Raw genomic sequence first — 18,177 nt, 5'->3', positions numbered from 1 at the left:
ATAACCCATAAAGCATGCTCAATCAGGATAAACAGTCCCTGCTATTATTTCTGTGTAATACACATATAATACTACTGTTGTTTAGTAATACTGTACATGGCAAAGTCTTAAATGATAAACAGAAATTAATTTGTTGAAAGTTAATTTGCTCTTATACCATTATTTTGAGATAATTTGTTTGAGATAAAACAAGTTATTCTGACACTGTCGATATTTCTGAGCGACTGCAGATGGTGCTGTTGTGCTGTTGAATGGAAAGAACAACTTTTTACCTTACTAACATCTTATATACTATGAAAGCCATTTTTATGTATTTATACTCAATCTAATGTCAGATAATTTATTATATTGCAAGACACTACTACTAAATAATAATAATAATAATAATAGTTATTATTATAATAAAAATATATATTATTATTGTTGTTGTGTTGTTGTTGCTATTATTATTATTATTATGAATTCCCCTATTCTGTGAAAAGTGTATTTTAAAAAAAGAAAGAAAACTTTTTGTTAAGAAGCTTGTCAAGAAGTTTAATTGATATAGGAATGGTCATTGGCTCTTCTTTGTGGAAAGGATTGTGAAGCACACAGCCATTATTTTACTGCAATTATAAGCAAGCAAACAAGGACAAGGCATAATATAAAATGCAAAGGGAGAAGCGATTACTTGTCAAAAACATGTCTTGCCTATGGATAACTGCAGAATGAGTATTGCACCTTATTGAACCCATGTTTTGTAGTTGTTCCCATGGCCTTGATATGCACTTTTGTACGTCACTTTGAATAAAAGCATTGTAATGTGATGTAATGTCTTGCCAGTGGGTCTTGAGATGAACAACAAGAGTCCAATGAGTCATTAAGACCCTAAAATAGACTCACACCAAAGGATACCCACAGGTGTACAGAAAAGACCAGACGTGAGTGTCTCGTTATTTTCTTATCATTTAGCCAACACTTATGCAGTGTAAAACCGAGGAGAGAGACAACAGTGTGACCATGGCTGCTCGGTCATAAGCGTCAGTGCTGCGCTATGGAATGTGCCTTCCATCACTCATTCCAGACACTGTGAAGTATGAGGAGCATTTGGTGAAAAAAAGCGGGGCTCCCCGGTGTACTGGATAAATTCCCAGCCTGGCTTTTTCAAACTTGCCACCTAATCATCCCCTGAGTTAATTGGCAAAAAAAACTCTCTCCCTCTCCACCTTAACTAATGTGTGGTGAGCGTTCTGGTGCAAAATGGCTGCGGTGAATCACCCAAGTGGCTGCTGCACATTGGTGGTGGGTGAGGTGAGGTGATTCAAAAAGCACTTTCCACCCCCTTTCCCTCAGGCGTGCCTTTCATCAGACAACCTTTGTTCAGGCTGTGCACCCCACCTTCCTGGGACAAAATGGAAGCTTCTACCTCTTTCCGCTCCATGTGTTGCTTGAACAGCTGCATTTCCTGTTGGTATTTGTGAACAACCGCATATGACTTCCTGTCCCTTTCAAGGAAGTGGGCCTCTGCCTCATCTCCACGCACACCCCCCAAGAAGCTTTCACTACACTTCTCTGTTCAAATTCTGCATATTGTCTTCATACATCGCCCCCCACCCCACCCCTCCCCCCCCTTAAAAAAATGGCTTGCGACAAATAATTTGAACATCCATATGGATAGCTCACTTTTTGGGGGTATTTTTGATATTGTTTTGTTTTTAGCGTTTGTTTTTGGGGCTGAATTTGCAGATGAGGAGTTGCAAGCATAGAGGCTGAGAGCCTAAAGAGGAAGGTGAACAAGCATGTTGACTACAAACTAACCTCACCTCATTTTCAATAGATCTGGGCTATCTGAAGGTACTTGGTAAAAGTGCCAAGAGGTTTTTTTTTTTTTGTATTTCTTTTCCTGGAAGTCAGAATTATGAATTAGATTATATCCTGTAGGTTTACTGGTGCTTTGAGGTACTTCTCTCTCTTGTACTGTTGACATACTTTTACTAGAGAAGAGGTTACTGATAGACTGGAAGGCATATTCAGTACTCAGAAAGTCTTATCAGATATTTAAATAGATGATAAAGAAGTACTGCACGAATCACTTAAACTAAAGACAAACAATGCAGCAGGTCCTGATGGCATATACCCAAGAATGCTCAAAGAGTTAGCTGAGATAATTTTTTAACCACTGGCAGGTATTTTCAGGCAATCCTTAGAAACTGGAGAAATACCTGCGGATTGGAAGCATGGTAATATAATACCAATATATAAGAAAGGGGACCGTACTGATCCAGGAAACTACAGGCCTGTAAGTTTAACTTGCATAAATGGTAAATACTGATTAATACCTTCCTTAGTCCAAGTTGAATATTCTTGAACAGCACATCTAGGGATAGCCAGCTGTTTTTGTAAGGGACAGGTCACATCGCAACGCTGGTATTTCGAACTGCCAATTTTCGACTATGCAGACGAGTGGCACGTGTAAGAACTGCGCTTGTACGAAGTCGCATTTTCGATTGGTAAGACACTGGTATATCCTTGAGCAAGGTACTAACTGTCATTGCTTCAGTATATACAGCTGTATCAAGGATACAATGTAAAGTTATTGTAAGTTGGTAAGTCGCTCTGGATAAGACGCTGCTAAATGTTGTTGATTATAGCAAGGCGTATGATATTATCTACTTAGATTTGAAAAGGAATTTGATAAGGTACCACATGAGAGACTTGTTAGTAAAATGAAGACAGTAGGAATTAGAGGATGAATTTCAGACTGGGTTCGGATTTTGCTGGGAACACTGCTCTTCCTCATTTATATCAATGACCTCGACAGGGACATAGAAAGTACATTAGTCAAATTTGCAGATGATACAAAACTGGGAGGCCCAGCTAATAGTCTGGAAGCCACTTAAGTAATCCAAGAAGATTTAAATAAAAGCCAGAAGTGGGCGGAAACCTGGCAAATGAAATTTAATATAGCCAAATGTAAAGTTCTGTATTTAGGAAATAAGATTAGGTCGGATTATTCTATGGGAGGAACAAAATTGGAAGGTGCTCAGTTTTAAAAGGACTTGGGAGTAATGGTTGATCGAAGACTTTCAGGTTCAATGCATTGTGCTGTAAAAAAGGCCTTCAGGATGCTGGGATATATAGCCAAAAGTATTGAGTGTAAATCCAAGGAAGTTATACTTATCTTATACAATACATTTGTTAGCCCACACTTGGAGTATTGTGTGCAGTTCTGGGAACCGTACTACAAGGAAGATATAGAGGCTCAGGAAAAAGTGCAAAGAAGAGCAACAAAATTGATTCCTGTTATTAAGCTTAGTAAAAGGAGACTCAGGGGTGATTTGATTGAGGCCTTTAAATTCATAAAGGGGAATTCAACGAAGTGAACTACATGAGATTTTTCAAGTTGAGTTCTGTTAGTAGAACAAGGGGACATAAATGGAAATTAAAAAAGGTAGATTCCATACAGACATTAGGAAGAATTTTTTCACACAGAGTAGTCAATGTGTGGAATAGCCTGCCAGGTCACATAATAGAGGCAGAAACTCTGGGAATTTTTAAGACTAGGCTTGATACAGTGTTAGATACTATCTAGTCTATAGGTAATCAGAGCACTAATTAAGTTAGGAAAATGGTGAGCATCATTGGGCTGAATGGACTGTTCTCATCATTATATTATGTTATGTTATGTTATGTAAAGGCTTGTGACCAGTTAATCAAGCTTGTGACATACACCTGTTGTGGTTCTTTCTCCGGTTACCTTATGAGGTAACCGTAGCCTTCAGCCAGGAGCAAATGTCATCAGGTGGTACCCAACCTTCACTGAGTGTTTCAACCCTTAACCACAACACTCTCCAGTTGGTGGGCCGGCAGTGGTGGCCAAATCACTGCCCGTCTGCTCCTGGCTTCCAGCTCACCCTCCTCCCGCTTACTCCATATCCAGCAGGAGGCTCGTTCTGCCTCCTCCCCCATCCTACGAGCTGCTTGTTTTCTGCTCCTTTCGTCCAGCGCCCAGAGCTGACAACAACCGCCATGCTGACTTGGCTGGGAAACCTCTGCAGCCGATCTCCACGGGGAACAACCATGCCTGCCATCCCTTGTCCTTGCGTTCCTGGACTAAGGGCTGGTACTTCAAGGCCTTTCTCTCGTCGGCCTCTTCACATTCCTCCTCCCACGGCACTGTCAGCTCAACCAGAATTATTTTCCGGTCTTCGGTTGACCACAATACAATGTCCCGACAAAGGGTTGTGTGTACCACCTCCGGGAACTGCGGCCTCCTTCCCACGTCAACCCTCATCTCCCAGGACATGGCAGTTTGCAGCAGATTGGGCTTTGGTCTTTTGGTTGAGAGGCCTGGCTCCCTCCTTGATGAAGGGAATGGCCTTCCTCAAGTCCATGCTGGCTAGCCTCTTCTTGCTTCTCTCCCGGTCCATTGTATCAGCTAGAGACAGAAGCACCCTGAATTTGAAGGTTGAACTTGCTGGTAACCCTGCCCTTCTTGATCACCATACACCTGGACTTCCTGGCCTTAAAGGACATCCTCGCCCACATGGCTACATTGTCCAGGGTTTCCAATACCCATCTTGCTTGGACGTGTGACACAGTTGTTAATGTGATGTCATCCATGAACCCTCTTAGTGCTGGCTGGACGATGCCTGACTCCAGTGCGGGACCACGGGTTACGCCTTCTGCTGCTGATATTAGAAGGTTCATACCCATGACAAACAGGATGGGGGAGATAGTGTACCCTGTTGGAATCCCCTTCTGGAGGTCCTGCCAGTTGGTTGTGAAATGGGCTGATGTAAATCTAAATCTAACCAGACAACTGTTAGGTCACCTTTCTTCTGCTTAGCCTCTCGGATCAGTTGGCTGATCATTGAGGTGTGTTCCAGACACCCTGAAAAGCCTGGGATACCACCTTTCTGGATGGATGTGTTTATATAGTGGTTTTGCATCATGTAAGAGGTCAGCCTTCTTGCGAGCACTGAGAAGAAAATCTTGCATTCCACATTGAGGAGGGAGATTGTCCTGAACTGGGCAATTGTGGAGGAACCCTCTTCCTTTGGAACGAAGCAGCCCTCTGCCAATTTGCCAAATCGTTCCTTAGCTAGATTGTACGCTATGGCTGTGACGGAGTCAATCTTTCTGTGTACTGGACCTGCGACAGCGGCTTCCAGGATGCCGTCCAGGTCATCATCGAATTGCATCCATGCGACGTTGTCTGACGATCTAGGCCATTTGATCCTCTCTTTCCTTGACGAATGGATTAGGGTAACCGAAGGGGAACTTACTTGGTCTGTTCTTTGGCGCTGGGGCGGCTCAAGTGCGGAGAGATCTTCAGCTCTGTGGGGTGCTTCCTGGCTGAAAAAAATAATTAGAAAATCTGGTAATGTTCGGACATACAACCTCTGTAGACGCTTTATAGGAGTTGCAGTACAAACTGCTTTGGAGTCCCTGGTGGGATTTATAGCTTGCCTGCCTGGTTTTAAGCTGGTCCAGCTGATTTGAAGCTTGTTTGGAGATTGTCTAGCTGGCAACAATATCATTGAGATAGAAATCATGCTGGCAAGACCATGTCCAGCTGGTGGGCCAGCTTGGTGCCGACAACAGACCATTAGCAAATTCCGGATGGTATTGAGCTGGAGCAGAAGCTGGTTCCAGATTTAAAATTTCCACCAGGGATTACTTTAAATGAATTCTTGCTTTAAACCACAAATCTGTCTTGCCCATATATGAGCCAATGTGAAGTCAGCAGGTTGTGATATGTAAGAAATCTCTGGGGAAAATCTGGGCACTAATGGGTTAAAGGAGACATGTAAAATGCACTGGTACTACTGTATTTGGCAGATGTCGAAAATTTAAAGACATACACACCTGAAAATACAACACAAGCAGAAGCCGCTTCTTGAGAGAGGTGTCTGTGTCTTTAAGAGATGTACACATTGTCTTCCTATTTATTGCCTATAGTTCGTAGAAAGTTTGTTACGAAAGTGAAAGTAAAAGTGCTCCTGGGGACTAAACAAAAAACCGTGGCGTCAAAGTAATACAAGTTTAAGGTAAATTAATATAGTAAATCCCATTCTTTAACACTGTTTAAACCTGACATGTAGTCAAGCTGAAGATGAGACTGGCAGTCGTTCATTGGTGGCTAGGGGTTTAAGGTTGCAACTGGACTGTTTGTATATCTTGATGATGTGATCAGGTTTTCCTGAAATGGCTCCACTTGAATCCATTTTGTATCTGTGAGTTTCGTCAGACGTTTATGGCGGTGTGTTACACAGTAAACAGTGCATTATGCTACAAAATGCTATCAGTAAAAGCAACCTTGGGCACTTTGTCTATCTTAGAATCTCAAGCCATTTATTACTTGTAAATTTAAATTAGAAATCCACCAAATTTGCACCTTTAGCTGCTGATATTTCTGTGAAGTAATTTCTTTGGCCATTTCTTTGAAAGAGAGACTTCAGTTATGCCTTGATCTGTTGAATGAGGTTAATGCCCTTTTGAAGAGGAATTGCCCCTTCAGGTGAATGAAGCAGATCCAGGCCTGCAGTGATACAAGCTATTTTAAGCTATTACGATTGCGAAACAGGAGACAGCGAGCCTCAACACAGCAAAAATTTTCAGTGTTAAATCAACTCTTTCAAAGTTCGTATGGTCCCCAGTTGCACTCACATGCACTCTGTCAGAGCTGAATTAACACGGGGCATTTTATCATGTACTGTTCAGTGACTGAACCCACATTTTGAGATTAGTCTTTTTTCGGACTACGCCGTATATCATTACTCCACCGGATGTGGGAGTAAAATGATTTATTGCTCTGGTGTTCGGCTCTGGTTGTGGTACTCAGGGAGGCCGCAGTGGGGGAGATAGGGGAACGCAAAAGGCCTGCACTAAAAAAGTTTGCTTGGACGGCAATTTTAAGGGGGCCCCACAGAGACTGCATAAGGCACGGGGCCTAGAATTTCGTGCTACACCCCTGGTGGTGTGATGCGTGATGTCATCTAGGGTAATGAGTGGTGGTGACGTACAGAAAGGGAGTGTATGTTGGGTGTGTACCTCTTTCCTGCGTAGGGCACAGCAGTTTGCCTGCAACCAGTGCATTGAAAACTGCATGCAATAAATATTCAGCTACAGAAACAGATACATGATTTGCAAGTCCATTATCTATGATAATAAATAACAAAGTCATTTCATAAGCATTTTTATCCCCCTATCCCTATATTCTAATTTGAAATGCGCAGTTGTACTTGTGGTCCCGTCCCATTGTTTTTCGATGTCCTCTGTCGGTTTTGGGGAGTGCAGAACCGAACGCTCGCCCCCCTGCTCTGCCAGCCACTGTGCAGCCCGCCAACTGACCTGGGCAGCCATTGCATCTTAGAAGTGCGCCCCCTTGTTTATTTCCCCTTTGTGTATTTTCTTACTCTTACCTGCCCATTTCCCCTCTTTTTCTAGTGAGCGGCAATGGCTGGAATCCGAGACTTGCTCCGTACCGCTCTGGATGATATATCAGAAGATGATCTGCTGAGGTTTAGGCTTTCTCTCTCAAAAGATTTGCCTGAGGGCGTTAAGCCCATTGGAAAGGGCATACTGGAGAAGAAAGGTGTGATTGAAATAGTGGAGCGGATGGTGGATGTCCACGGAGAAGAAGGTGCTGGGAGGGTGACACTGCATGGCCTGAGGAAAATAGACCTGAACGACCTCGCTCTGAGGCTGGAGAAAGATCTCGGTAAGAACAATGCCCGACAAACTGACAAGGTCAGAAACATACATTGTTTTTCTGCAGTTACACAACAACAACAGAAAAATGGTTCTGAGATGGGATACTCTAATGGCTTGAATTTTCTCTAGGGGGCAATGCCATAGCACAGGCTGTTCCTCCATGCCCAGAGGGACAGGGCCAGAATGGGGCGTCATCCAAGGCAACCTCAGGACCTGTTCCACTGGTGTCCATCCAGTGTTCTGGAGGGAGGGTTCAGGCACCTACGATCAGCCAAAGTACATTTTCTGGTGACACACACATGACCTTTAATTGAGGTAAGTCCCAATGGATTAAGATTTTTCTGTGGGTCGGTCATGGACTAGTGAGCACATAGGCCCCGACCATCACCCATGTGACATAGCTTCTGTACAAAGTTACTTCATGTTCTGTTCATCACAGTCACAAAAACCGCCACAACACTAACAAACAAAAAAAAGTGGCTATAAAAAGTTCCGTAAACACACATTTAAGGCCTGAGGGGGTATACTACAAAGCAGGATTATGGGGTTAATGAGCTATCTTAAGGTTTAACCCTCAGTTTTCCATGTTATGATGCTGACTCACTTTTAATCGGGGTATATCGCCATGGTAACTTATGCTGCATGGCTAACCTGGTCTTTGAAAAAGGCATCTCTGTAGTGCTAGGTGCAGATATAGTGAGGTTATTTGGGGTCGTTTCTGCACGTATGTACCTTTGTGTCTTTAATGCAATCACAGACCTTTCACCAATGTTGCTTACAGACACTGGACATCCAACATCCACCTGCGAACCTTCTTTACTCAGAATCAATGCGGAATAACCACTGTTCTGCACCGAAACACTGTTCTTAAACTGGGATCACTGCAAGGCAGCTGATCCAAAATGAAGCTTCATCACTTGCCCCAAACCTACCAAAGTGTGCCACAGCTGTCACGTCACCAGCGTCCAATTAGAGCTTGCATCAAATTTGAAATCTAGCCTGCAGGGCATCAAGTCTGAAATCTAGCCTGCAGGTCAGCTAATGGAATGACTCCGCCAGACCTCCAGAAGAGTCTTGGAACCCCCGCACAACTGCCAGATCTCTCTGCTCCTCTGGAACCGGCTCAGAACAATCGGCTGTTCCCTCACTCCGTAGTCACTTCCCCCGAATCACAATGCCTGTCTGTACCGGCAATAGAATAGAACTTCCTATGGTGTTCAGCACAAGTGCCATAATTTACAATTTGGCATTCAGCAGACCGTTCAGCAGGAGTGAAGATTCAACACCAGCAGCGTCTATGATTGACCGCCAAGTGCCGTGAAGACAAGACATGTGCATTGACGATGAGGATTGGACTACGGACAGCAGAATCATTGGTCATCCTCTGACACAGACTTATGAACTGCCTCTTCAGAAAGCATCTTGGCTCCCTTCCCATCCCTACCCCCATAACCCTCCTATCATTTGTGCTAATTCAGATCATGGTGTTTTAATGATTTTAAGTTTTTATAGATGTAATTTGGATGTATCCTCTGGCTTGCTCAGGGTGTGGGTTCACAAATACAAAGTCATTCCGTCATCTTATTTTTAATTTCCATTTTTGTTTTAATAGGTAGGTTTGACTTCAACTGATGAAGTTGAAGTCAAAGGTGGATGTTTGATAACTTTTGTTCATTAAATAAATTAAATAATAATTTTAAAAATGTGTTTTGTGTTTACTCTGTTTACCTTTGTCTAATATTAAATTTTGTCTAAAGATCTGAAACAATTCAGTGTGAAAAACATGCAATAATAGAGAGAATCAGGAAGGAGGTGCATACTTTTCAATTGTATCATGCTTTCAATACAAGACTCTTTATATATATCTATATATATATATATATCTTAGTAAAGTGTTGGGCCACCATGAGCTGCCAGAACAGCTTCAATGCACCTTGGCATAGATTCCATGAGGAACTCTAATGGAGAGATGGAGCACCATTCTTCTGAAATAAATTCCCTCATTTGGTGTTTTGATGATGGTGGTGGAGAGTGCGGTCTTAATACATCAAAATTCAAAATTTCCCATAGGTGTTCAACTGGATTGAGTCGGTGTTCTGTTTTTCCTTACGTATTGCACTAATGCATGAGCATCAGGGTCATCGAATGTACACTTTTGACCACAGATTCCGACCCTATTTACTGATATCTTAATGAAGATGTTGAGCGTCTTTATTTCACTTCTCAGGCGACGAATCTCCCTTTCCCTCCTGTTTTGTTGCTGCGATGGTTGGGGCTGACCTCTCTACTCTATTGGGCCAAATCGTTCCTTAGCTAGATTGTACGCTATGGCTGTGACGGAGGCGATCTTTCTGTGTACTGGACCTGCGACAGCGGCTTCCAGGATGCCGGCCAGGTCATCATCGAATTGCATCCATGCGACGTTGTCTGACGATCTAGGCCATTTGATCCTCTCTTTCCTTGACGAATGGATTAGGGTAACCGAAGGGGAACTTTCTTGGTCTGTTCTTTGGCGCTGGGGCGGCTCAAGTGCGGAGAGATCTTCGGCTCTGTGGGGTACTTCCTGGCTGAAAAAAATAATTCGAAAATCTGGTAATGTTCGGACATACAACCTCTGGAGACGCTTTATAGGAGTTGCGGTACAAACTGCTTTGGAGTCCCTGGTGGGATTTACAGCTTGCCTGCCTGGTTTTAACCTCTTAGCGCAAAGCCCCTAGTGGTCGGCACGCCGTCGAGCCGAGATTACTGAACGCAGACATTCAGTGCTACTGCAATCAAAGTGTGAGTTAAAAACAGAAACGCGTTGTTTTAGTTTCATTTTCTTGCGTCAAAACAGTTGATTTGTTGTAAAATACGTGAATATGTTGTGATTTACAGCAATGAATAATTTAGACATTTTGGATAGATTTGGAGACGCTGGGTACACTGCTTAGTTTTTGCTTCATACATCTATAGTAGTTCTACATATCCACCCTTAGATTTTATGAACTTGTGGTCAAGAAGTTTTTGATCTTGCGCATGTATAGTTTAACCTGCTGTATATATGCAATCTCTCAGTATTTCATTGCAAACTTAAAAAGTGAAAATTCATTTTTGATTTTTTGTCAAAACAATTGCATTTGCGGCACTTTATTTCTTCCAAAATTATGAATATATACTAATCTGCATTAGTACTGTAAATTATACAAATGTCTTGCTTCATTTAAGCCATTTTTCAAGTCTCTGTGGTGTTCACATCTGGAGTTATAAAGCTTTAAATAGGGTACCCCCTAAATGGGCAAGGATTGGCAAGATTTGGCTTGTGCGCTAAGGGGTTAAGCTGGTCCAGCTGATTTGAAGCTTGCAACAAAATCATTGAGATCATGCTGGCAAGACCATGTCCAGCTGGTGGGCCAGCTTGGTGCCGACAATAGGCCATAACCAAATTCCGGATGGTATTGAGCTGGAGCAGAAGCTGGTTCCAGATTTAAAATTTCCACCAGGGATTACTTTAAATTAATTTTCTTGCTTTAAACCACAAATCTGTCTTGCCCATATATGAGCCAATGTGAAGTCAGCAGGTTGTGATATGTAAGAAATCTCTGGGGAAAATCTGGGCACTAATGGGTTAAAGGAGACATATATAATACACTAATACTACTGTATTTGGCAGATGTCAAAAATTTAAAGACATACACACATGAAAATACAACACAAGCAGAAGCCGCTTCTTGAGAGAGGTGTCTGTGTCTTTAACAGATGTACACATTGTCTTCCTATTTATTGCCTATAGTACCTAGAAAATTTGTTACGGAAGTGAAAGTGCTCGTGCAGACTGAACGAAAGACCACAGCGTCAAAGTAATACAAGTTTAAGGTAAATTAATATGGTAAATCGCATTCTTTAACACTTTTTAACACATGTAGTCAAGCTGAAGATGGGACTGGCAGTCGTTCATTGGTGGCTAGGGGTTTAAGGTTGCAACTGGACTGTTTGTATATCTTGATGATGTGATCAGATTTTACTGAAATGGCTCCACTTGAATCCATTTTGTATCTGTGAGTTTCGTCAGACATTTATGGCGGTGTGTTACACAGTAAACAGTGCATTACGCTACAAAATGCTATCAGTAAAAGCAACCTTGGGCACTTTGTCTATCCTAGAATCTTGAGCCATTTATTACTTGTAAATTTAAATTAGAAATCCACCAAATTTGCACCTTTAGCTGCTGATATTTCTGTGAAGTAATTTAAATTTCTTTGAAAGAGAGACTTCAGTTATGCCTGGATCTGTTGAATGAGGTTAATGTCCTTTTGAAGAAGAATTGCCCCTTCAGGTGAATGAAGCAGATCCAGGCTCGCAGTGCTACAAGCTATTTTAAGCTATTACGATTGCGAAACAGGAGACAGCGAGCCTCAACATAGCAAAAATTTTCAGTGTTAAATAAACTCTTCCAGAGTTCGTATGGTCCCCAGTTGCACTCACATGCACTCTGTCAGAGCTGAATTAACACGGGGCGTTTTATCATGTATGGTTCAGTGACTGAACCCACATTTTGAGATTAGTCTTTTTTCGGACTATGCCGTATGTCATTACTCCACCGGATGTGGGAGTAAAATGATTTATTGCTCTGGTGTTCGGCTCTGGTTGTGGTACTCAGGGAGGCCGCAGTGGGGGAGATAGGGGAACGCACGGGGCCTAGAATTTCGTGCTACACCCCTGGTGGTGTGATGCGTGATGTCATCTAGGGTAATGAGTGGTGGTGACGTACAGAAAGGGAGTGTTTCTTGGGTGTGTATCGCTTTCCTGCGTAGGGCACAGCAGTTTGCCTGCAACCAGTGCATTGAAAACTGCATGCAATAAATATTCAGCTACAGATACATGGTTTGCAAGTCCATCATCTAATGGTAAATGGTAAATGGTAAATGGACTGCATTTATATAGCGCTTTTATCCAAAGCGCTTTACAATTGATGCCATCTATTGATGCCATCTGATCTATGATAATAAATAACAAAGTCATTTCATAAGCATTTTTATCCCCCTATTCCTATATTCGAATTTGAAATGCGCAGTTGTACTTGTGGTCCCGTCCCATTGCTTTTCGATGTCCTCTGTCTGTTTTGGGGAGTGCAGAACCGAACGCTCGCCCCCCTGCTCTGCCAGCCACTGTGCAGCCCGCCAACTGACCTGGGCAGCCATTGCATCTTAGACGTGCGCCCCCTTGTTTATTTCCCCTTTGTGTATTTTCTTACTCTTACCTGCCCATTTCCCCTCTTTTTCTAGTGAGCGGCAATGGCTGGAATCCCATCCTTGCTCCTTTCCACTCTGGAAGATATGCTAGCAGAGGATCTGCGGAGGTTTAAGTTTTGGCTCTCGAACGATTTGAGGCCTGAGGGCTTTGCACCCATTGGACAGGGCAGACTGGAGGGCAAAGAACGGGATGAAATAGTGCAGCTGATGGTGAGGACCTATGGAGAAGAAGGTGCTGTGAAGGTCACACTGCATGTCCTGAGGAAAGCGAACCAGAACGGCCTTGCTCAGAGGCTGGAGGAAGATCTCGGTAAGAACAATGACCGACAAACTGACAAGGACAGAAACGTACGTTGTTTTTCTGCAGTTACACAACAACAACAGAAAAATGGTTCTGAGATGGGATACTCTAATGACTTGAATTTTCTCTAGGGGGCAATGCCATAGCACAGGCTGTTCCTCCATGCCCAGAGGGACAGGGCCAGAATGGGGCGTCATCCAAGGCAACCTCAGGACCTGTTCCACTGGTGTCCATCCAGTGTGATGGAGGGAATGTTCAGGCACCTACGATCAGCCAAAGTACATTTTCTGGTGACGTGCACTTTAACTTTAACTCAGGTAAGTCCCAATGGATTAAGATTTTTCTGTGGGTCGGTCATGGACTAGTGAGCACATAGGCCCCGACCATCACCCATGTGACATAGCTTCTGTACAAAGTTACTTCATGTCTTGTTCATCACAGTCACGAAAACCACCACAACACTAACAAACAAAAAAAGTGGCTATAAAAAGTTCCGTAAACACACATTTAAGGCCTGAGGGGGTATACTACAAAGCAGGATTATGGGGTTAATGAGCCATCTTAAGGTTTAACCCTCAGTTTTCCAGGTTATGATGCTGACTCACTTTTAATCGGGGTATATCGCCATGGTAACTTATGCTGCATGGCTGCATACCTGGTCTTTGAAAAAGGCATCTCTGTAGTGCTAGGTGCAGATATAGTGAGGTTATTTGGGGTCGTTCCTGCATGTATGTACATTTGTGTCTTTAATGCAATCACAGACCTTCCACCAATGTTGCTTACAGGCGCTGGAAACCCCACAAACAATGCGGAATAACCACTGTTCTCCACCGAAACACTGTTCTTAAACTTGGATCACTGCAAGGCAGCTGATCCAAAATGAAGCTTCATCACTTGCCCCAAACCTACCAAAGTGTGTCACAGCTGTCACGTCACCAGCGTCCAATTAGAGCTTGCATCACATTTGAAATCTAGCCTGCAGGGCATCAAGTCTGAAATCTAGCCTGCAGGTCAGCTAATGGAATGACTCCGCCAGACCTCCAGATGAGTCTTGGAACCCCCACACAACTGCCAGATCTCTCTGCTCCTCTGGAACCGGCTCAGAACAATCGGCTGTTCCCTCACTCCGTAGTCACTTCCCCTGAGTCACAATGTCTGTCTGTACCGGCAATAGAATAGAACTTCCTATGGTGTTCAGCACAAGTGCCATAATTTACAATTTGGCATTCAGCAGACCGTTCAGCAGGAGTGAAGATTCAACACCAGCAGCATCTATGATTGACCGCCAAGTGCCGTGAAGACAAGACATGTGCATTGACGATGAGGAATGGACTACGGACAGTAGAATCATTGGTCATCCTCTGACACAGACTTATGAACTGCCTCTTCAGAAAGCTTCTTGGCTCCCTCCCCATCCCTACCCCCATAACCCTCCTATCATTTGTGCTAATTCAGATCATGGTGTTTTAATGATTTTAAGTTTTTATAGATGTAATTTGGATGTATCCTCTGGCTTGCTCAGGGTGTGGGTTCACAAATACAAAGTCATTCCGTCATCTTATTTTTAATTTCCATTTTTGTTTTAATAGGTAGGTTTGACTTCAACTGATGAAGTTGAAGTCAAAGGTGGATGTTTGATAACTTTTGTTCATTAAACAGATTAAATATTAATTTTAAATGTGTCTTGTGTTTACTCGGTTTACCTTTGTCTAATATTACATTTTGTCTAAAGATCTGAAACAATTCAGTGTGAAAAACATGCAATAATAGAGAGAATCAGGAAGGAGGTGCATACTTTTCAATTGTATCATGCTTCCAATACAAGACTTATATATATATATATATATATATATATATATATATATATATATATATATATATCTTAGTAAAGTGTTGGGCCACCATGAGCTGCCAGAACAGCTTCAATGCACCTTGGCATAGATTCCATGAGGAACTCTAATGGAGAGATGGAGCACCATTCTTCTGAAATAAATTCCCTCATTTGGTGTTTTGATGATGGTGGTGGAGAGTGCGGTCTTAATACATCAAAATTCAAAATTTCCCATAGGTGTTCAACTGGATTGAGTTGGTGTTCTGTTTTTCCTTACGTATTGCACTAATGCATGAGCATCAGGGTCATCGAATGTACACTTTTGACCACAGATTCCGACCCTATTTACTGATATCTTAATGAAGATGTCACCGTTCCTATTGGAACACTAGCCAGTTGAGTAGTCTTTGTGACTAAAGCTCCTGCCATCCGTGCTGCTTTTTCAAAGTCACATAGATCTTTTCCTTTTGCCATCTTGATCCAAATTCAAGGTCAGTTGGGCCGGCTCAGCATAATTATACATGCCACAGAGCATGACAGGATGTTAATTGCTTAAATTTATTATGCAGGACACCTGTATGGAAGTATCTGCATTCATTATGTTTCCACACTGATTTATTCAGTTTTTTCCTTTAATTTGTCATCTGGCCGTATATATATATTGTGATGCCAAAAAGGTAATTGTGGTACTGTCCACCAGGGGGCAGCACTGGCCCTAAAGACAGGTATAGCTGCAGCTGTGGTTCATTGTAATCACATCAGCTGTGGCCCATTACTTAATAATGGGCTCTAGAACAGGCCTAGCTTCCAGGCCTAAAGGAAGGGTGTTAGGAAAGTGTTTGAAAGCTGGGCTATGCACAGTGTGGTGGGTTGGAGTCAGTTTTTGTCTGGTTTTTGTTATTCTCTTGCCTTCAAGGTGTTTGGTTTGGAAACATCAAATAAATAAAAAAATAAAAAAATAAAAATGGGTTGCTTTGTGGGCACAGCGTGGGTCGACCGAGCAGAAGGTCCTCTTTCCGTGTGTTTCCAACGGAACAAGAGCTTTTCTTTCTCCCTGGGACTTCCTCTTTCCTCTCCAATTTCCCACTGAAACGCAGAAACCTTAATCTTCCTCTTTTTTCACTGTCTCAGAAGAAAGAACAAAACCCCTCCTGGCGGTTGCATCTCTCTTTCCGTCACTAGGAATGGTTGTGAACAGGGTATTAATTGCTCCTGTGGTATTTTTCCATACGCGAACTTCTTCCCACATCCTCGTTTTTGTGCTGACTCTGCTGTGAAACCCCAGGGTACACCACCTCTTTTTTTTCCCTCGCACATGACTGGTCTGACCACATTCCTGATGCTAATTTTTAAAAAAAATGTTTTTTTAAAAAGGGCAAAAAAATTGTGGGCCACAAAATTGATCTAACTCGGTGATAACCGGCCTGGTTTCTGGAGATCAACCAGCTTGTTGATTCTCATTTCCACCCTAATTACTAATTAGCAGCTCCACAAAGATACCTAGCTGTGGAATGAGGTGTGCTTTGTTAGAGTTTGAGTGAAAAACTACAGCATGGTAAATCTCCAGGGACGGAGCTGGTTACCACTGATCTAACTGCTTTCCCAGATGCACTTCTTGTCCATTATCCTCTTACGTATAAGGAAAATAAAGATATGTACACAGCTAAAACACACACTTCTGTACACAGGTAAAACACACTTCTCATGCAAACATGCACAACTAAACACACACATTTCGATCTCCACATTTACTGCCATGCTAAAATTCAATAAGTGCACTTGTTTTCAAACCACATTATAATTCATGGAGCGTTGTATGACCTGTGCTGCCGAGAGTTAATGTGTAACCGATGTCCTAATATCTGAATGTTTTTTTTGGGAGATGAAGAGCTGTGTATTTTAAAAGGGCTCTACCAGGTTCGGCTGCAGCCCATGTTCCGTGGGTGACAGCAGAACCAGGTCACCTGCATCGACCTGACCTCAGATTACAGCCCTGTCTCACACCACCACCCTACGTGAAGAAATGATGTGCTTTTATCGTCAGTTTGTTCCACACACTTGTTTTCTGTATGTACACATTTACCTTAGTCAGATATTTTACCTCCTTCTAAAAATGTATAGTGTGGGCATTTGTGCCAAATATAAACAATGGTATTTAAAAGTATATTAAGCACTCAAAGATTATTTAATTCATTGTTTGGTGCGCGTGTATATTTATATATACTTTGTCGGGTATAAATATGTTCTGTGGTACAGTGAGTTTTCAGGAACAAATGAGTACTTCTTGTATTACGATTCGTGCCCGAAGTAATTGTTCAAAAAATGGCTCCATATTTATCCAGTTCCAGATGTCAAGGGACCAGCTAGACGTCAGTTTCAGGTTGAATAATTTTAACACAACTTTATTCATCTCCGAAGTGCTGTATTTTAGCAACTTATGTCTCATTCGGACAAAAATAAAAAAAGTTATCCCTCAGTTATTATTTTAGTGGCATTTTAAAGCCTTTTTGTAAAGGTTGGGTCCAAATTGTACTTTTGCATTACTTAAGCTACTCCATTTGCTGATAGAATTTAATTTGTTAATTTCCTGTGTTTCGTTGTTTGACTGCATGCGCCGTCGATGCTGATGACCAAGCCCTCACTTAGGCCTGTAGCCCCCAGTCTGCTCTCCTCTGACGGCGTCTTGGCGTTTTGACGAAATGCAGCACATGCGGTGCGTGATCCGTGAGCTTCATGTATGTTCCATGTGTTTTTTTCCTTGACTCTCAGGACCCTGAGTTACACGCGTTCGCTGTGACCTTGATCCGATCGTAAGGGGGCTTCGCAGGGGAATTCGCACCGTGCGCATTTACGCTTGTGATTTCCTTTGTGCTCATGAGATTCTGAAGGCTTCTCGAGAGTGAGTGAGTGAGTGAGAGATTTTGTAGTTTATTGTAGTTAAATTGTTATTGCCTGTCTGTTATGTTTGTCACGTGAGTGTATGCTCTGGCAATGTACGTGAATTGAACTGAATTGAGAGAGAGAGTAGAAAACGAGAGCGAGTGAGAAACTGAGAGCCAGAGTGAGAGATAAAGAGGAAGTGTCTGTAACCCGACGGTAATGACGGACGCGCTGAC

At 42.6% G+C, this 18,177-nt stretch overlaps 1 protein-coding gene and 2 long non-coding RNA genes across 3 annotated transcripts in view; all 3 read left to right on the top strand.

Moving 5' to 3' along the window:
• The first annotated feature begins 5,874 nt into the window (after positions 1 to 5,874).
• Positions 5,875 to 9,401, top strand: LOC135243591 (uncharacterized). The gene is made up of 4 exons (XR_010326689.1): positions 5,875 to 6,032; positions 7,432 to 7,705; positions 7,828 to 8,013; positions 8,480 to 9,401. It is a non-coding gene; the product is annotated as an uncharacterized LOC135243591 (long non-coding RNA).
• Positions 9,402 to 11,443: 2,042 nt separating this feature from the next.
• Positions 11,444 to 14,878, top strand: LOC135243592 (uncharacterized). Its single transcript, XR_010326690.1, has 4 exons — positions 11,444 to 11,553; positions 12,963 to 13,239; positions 13,362 to 13,547; positions 14,016 to 14,878. It is a non-coding gene; the product is annotated as an uncharacterized LOC135243592 (long non-coding RNA).
• Positions 14,879 to 18,087: 3,209 nt separating this feature from the next.
• Positions 18,088 to 18,177, top strand: part of tnfsf14 (TNF superfamily member 14) — a 5,897-nt gene continuing 5,807 nt past the window's right edge. Inside the window, exon 1 of the mRNA XM_064315637.1 lies at positions 18,088 to 18,177. This exon is cut by the window's right edge and continues 812 nt beyond it. The gene's annotated coding sequence lies outside the window, so the exon portion shown is untranslated.

This window comes from Anguilla rostrata, chromosome 17, assembly GCF_018555375.3.
Source record: "Anguilla rostrata isolate EN2019 chromosome 17, ASM1855537v3, whole genome shotgun sequence".
NCBI lineage: Eukaryota > Metazoa > Chordata > Actinopteri > Anguilliformes > Anguillidae > Anguilla > Anguilla rostrata.
This window is presented reverse-complemented; position numbering and strand designations above follow the sequence as displayed.